The sequence below is a fragment of the Tupaia chinensis genome, unplaced genomic scaffold (assembly GCF_000334495.1).
Source record: "Tupaia chinensis unplaced genomic scaffold, TupChi_1.0 Scaffold000037_2, whole genome shotgun sequence".
In the NCBI taxonomy this organism is placed as follows: Eukaryota; Metazoa; Chordata; class Mammalia; order Scandentia; family Tupaiidae; genus Tupaia; species Tupaia belangeri.
In genome coordinates this window covers 42,181-47,071 of record NW_006159478.1, presented here as the reverse complement: position 1 = coordinate 47,071, position 4,891 = coordinate 42,181, and the positions used below count along the sequence as shown (strand labels likewise).

Here is a 4,891-nt window from a genome sequence, read left to right as displayed (position 1 = left end):
ATTTGCTAGCGTAAGGGATCTGCATTCCTTCAGGATTATTGTAAAAATTATAGTAAGGCTGGGGTTTTTATTTTGTCCTTATGGCTACCGTCAGTAAAGCTCATGGCAGAGAAATTGAGTACCAGCCAGTACAATGACACAAGGGAGGGCTCGTAAACTGGGCCGTGCCTCACAGTTTCTTCCCAGTCCAGGCCTTGCCTTTTAGACACGGGAAGCAGCCTCTTTACCAGCTTGTGTTGTCTGCATGGCCCCATTAGCATACGGGAGGGCAAATGCAGTGTTGGTGTCTCCTTCACGCTTCCATGTTGTATTGCAGAAGCTACAGTGCAAAACATTAATTTCCTAATGAACCCTCTTCCTGAATCTTTTACATTAGACAGATTTTTACAAGAATCTCCATTCTCATTTATTTCTTTGCAGAATTTACCATTATTTCTGTAAATAAAAGTAGGTTTACCCAAACTGCTTCATCCCCCTAAATTCTAATTATTGTTTACTCATCCTCAGCTCTTCACTCTATGGAACAGAATCCCCTAATTCCTTCCTGCTGTCTGGAAAACAAACTGACCAGAGGACCAAAAGTTTGTCATAAAATTCAATACCCAACTTCTTGTACTCAGTTGTCCCTTAGGTTGCTGTATAAATATTTAATTATTCATCTTTCTTAGTCTTACCAGACAGAGGGCAAGAGCATTTTAGTGGGGCAAGGGTGATAATTAATAATAAAATACTGGACAAGGATGAAAACTGAGGAAAATGAAAGATTTAACCTTAATATTTATAAGCAATCTCTCTTTCTCTCTCTCTCCACTCCACTCACACACGTAATCATTCACTTTTAATATGTATTATTTATCTTCCTCATTGTCATGCTTGCTTTGAACATTTCCTGATGAGTACTATTTAGTTTTTTTGAGTTTCTTTATGTTAACTTCTTTTTTCAGTTTGTCTGTTGTTTTATTTTATACATTCAATCACTATACATCACCACAGTTGTAAAGAGAATTTTCCAAGCATGAATCTACTGTACACCAATCGGTTTAAAGATATTATCATACATTTTATCATTAACAGCTTTTCAAACTCAGTATCATATCTGTGTCAATTATAGATTATATATGTAACATATTTCTGTTAACATTTGTAATTCTTTGTTCAATTTTTTTAAAACACACTGTTCACACCTCTATTTCAAGTTTGGAAATGTATATTTGCAAGCAGAAATACAAAAGTATTCCTAAAGAATGCATAATCTGAAAATTATGAAAATACCCCTGCTGCCATTACATTTCTAAATACAAAACTGACTACTATATTTGTTACCTCTGTGTAGCAAGAAAAGTTCATTTTCAAAACAGAAAATTCAACATTTAGGTGTAAATGGTATGAAGGACAGTTCATCTTTACAAGAAACATTCTTAGTTATTTGGGATCCTTCAGCATGCAAAAGATTTTTGCCAGAGGGTGTGTGTGCATGCCAGAGAAAAAGACAATGTGCCTCTCAATGGCCTCTGGTAATATCACAATCCTTTTTTTTTTCCACTTCTCCATCTTGTCACAATTATGGGCACATATGTACACATCCAGCATGTTTCTTATGCCACTGAGGCCAGACTTTGAACCATTGCGGTCTATTTGTGATCCAGTTTCTTTTACACAGTGCTTAACCACTGCACAGAGGGGTCACCTCTACAAATTATATTCTTAAGATAGTACTTAAGAAACTATGAGGAGTAATGACTCTATGCTACAGTATGAAATATTCTATTAAAAACTGACATCGTGTGAAATGCTGGCAATTCTCTGGAAGCTACATTATGGTCACTGTACTTTATTAACATTTTGTCAAACTTTTATCACTCATGATGTCTTCTAAGTTTCTAGTACCCATAGCTCTTAGAGAGGGCTTAACTTGTCCATACACTTTACAAAATAACTGGATTTTTCTATTCTGTTTCTCAGAGGAGGTTGGCATAGTGTAATCATGAGACAGGGAAATATATTAAAAATTACATTTAACTTATTTGTAATGATTATTTCTGTGCTTAAAAGGTGAAAATAATCTGTCATTTACCTGTTAGAAGACTATATGAATTAGTGTAAACTCTATTCATCTCATTTGAAAGCATTTTCCCAAAGAAAACTAGGAGATCTCATTCTGCATTCCAGAGGGACTATTTTAACACTGGTGAAATGATATATCATCATCATAAAGAATATTATCCTCTAAAGTTCCCCTTCTTTTGTAAATCAGAAACATCTCAGATATTGCAATAAATTGAACTTGTGCTTTGTCTACCGAGCCTGTGAAAAATAGCAGATTAACTCTTCTCATATTCAGTAATCAGATATAAAGAAGGTAGAGGTAGTAGGTATCTCAGGCCCACCGAGGGTACCAGAAAAAGAGAAGAAAACATAGAAATGGATGGTGGAGAAGGGGTCAGAGAACAGGACAAATAATGGGGCCTGCAGAGGCCATGGTGGTTAAGGCACAGGGCTCCCACAAGACCAACCGGCCTTCAAATACCAGACCTGGAAGCTTCAAAATCACACTAGGCACATTTGTGTGCATGCCAAAAATCCCAGGAGGAGAAAGGAAGAGAAGGTATTAGGGTGTGGCCATCCCTCCAGGGAGATAATGTCTCACTTTCCTTCTCATTGTCTCTGTCTCTCTCTAACAAGTGCATGTGCCCTATGGCAAAAATGTAAAAATATAAAAATCAAAACAAAACAAAACAAATAGTATCATTGATGAAAGAGAAATTGGTTCACCAAGAAATATCTATTGTTCACCCAGTGCCTTAAATTGCTATTCCATGTCATAAGAAGCAAACTTTTCTAGCTGTTGTAACACACTTATATTTGTAAGTATGATCCAGAGAAGGCAGTCCAGTATGCTAAAACAAGAGATTCTATTCTGTGGCAAGCAGACAACTCCTGACAGAGAATTACAAATTTATAATCTGAGGGTTTATATTTATATGTGAATACTTTTTATAAGTTTGTGTAAAAATGGAATTCAAATTAATTTTGGTTAAAAACAAATGTAATGGGTAACCATCATATAGAGTATAACTAAAGTTTTTCCACTACATTTTCAAATGTAAACTTTGAACAATCATATAAGTGATTAAAATATAAGCTATTAATACAATCCAAATAATATTAAATGATTGCTAGACCACAGGTATAAGTATTAGAATGCATTTGACTTTTAAAGGTATTGGCTAAAAATCAAAACAGAATAAATGAAGATATAAATACCAATGAGACTAAAATCTGATAATCCCTATGTATATGTATGTATATGGCATACATATATACACACATATATACATATTTACATTTCTATCTGTTCTAGCTTTTCTGAATTTACGTCAGTTAAATTACTGTGTGGAAAGATGCGTTTCCCTCTTTTTTTATTTCTCAGAGCTGAAATAAAATATTCATAAAATATGACAAAAAATTTAAAATCTTTGCTTAGTTTTTCGTAAAATGCATTTTCCTTGAACTTTTTGAAAACCTCCCTTTTTACTGAACACTTAATTTCTTTTTAAAAATTAATTTCCATGTTTTACTAATATTAATAAAAAGATACTTATTAAAGAATAAATTTTATTGAAATAACTTTATTTCTCCAAATATTTATTGAATACATTTTATGTAATAAGATCAGTGTATACAGTACTTTTTTTTTTTCCTTTTTTTTTTAAAAAAAGAGATTCTTGTGCATGCAGTTGCTGGAGAGATAGAGAAGCTAGAAATCACCGCCTGGGGAAATGGCCACACAACAATTTCTTCTCCTCCATTCTCCTCTCAGGATTTGGAGCACACAGGCATGCACACACACAGTCTAAGTTCTAAATCACCAGGCCTGGGAGACAAACCACAGTTGACTACTACATGGCAGTCCAGTGATGTAACCATTTTGCCATCTGCTGGTCCTGACATCTCTTAATTTTTGCAACTATTCCATGAATAGGAACTAGCACTAACATTTCACATAAAAACAAGTGGCTGTGTGGATTTTTCTCTCTCCACACATTTTCCTTACACTAGCTTAAATTAGCAACTGGGGATACTAGAAAGTGAGGATGATGAAAGACTTTTTTAATGGTTAAGTAATGGTATCTCAGGATGGGGAGAATAGAACTAATAGTAAGGTATGAGAGAACATTGAAATACAGGTAACCATGGGATATAGAAGCAAAGATGTTCAGCAGACAGTAAAATTTCTTTAATTATGAATTTCAAATCAGTACTGTAGAACTTTATTTGGAAATCATTATTAGTAAATAATTTACATTATGAGATTGGATGAGGACACCTAAAGAAAACAGAGATATTAGAGAAGAAAGGCAATAACAAATTCTGGGGTTACACTGACACTTAAAATAAACCAAGACTTCCTGAAGGAATACCAAAACCATGCCCAAAGTATCATGAGTAAAATCATGAAAGAATAGCAATATAAAATCCAGAGGACTAGATTCCAGGAAGCAACAAACATGCAAATCCTGGTTGAAGTGATTAGCTACTGGAGTCATTTTGCATACTGACTAGAAACCAGGAAATAAGACTTAATTTACTTTTCAAATTGTTAATATGTTTTTGAAATTGTAAATATTTTTGAGTGTAGGGATCATCACTATCTCTTCTCTACCAAACATAGTAAATATTTATAAAATAAAATTTATAATATTCAATTATTATTATTATTATTATTATTATTATTATTATTATTATAAGAGAGAGAATTTTGCTGTACGGCACGTGAACTTGCAGGAGAAACAGAGAGACAGAAAGCGAGAAATCACTCCCCAGGGGGGATGGCCAGGCCACAGTCCCTTCTCCTCTATTCTCCTGTTGGGATTTTGGGCACACATGCACA

At 34.1% G+C, this 4,891-nt stretch overlaps 1 pseudogene; it reads right to left on the bottom strand.

Annotated features, from left to right (window-relative positions):
- Positions 1 to 201: 201 nt before the first annotated feature.
- The window catches only part of LOC102499650 (olfactory receptor 4C15-like), a 39,692-nt pseudogene continuing 35,002 nt past the window's right edge, over positions 202 to 4,891 (bottom strand).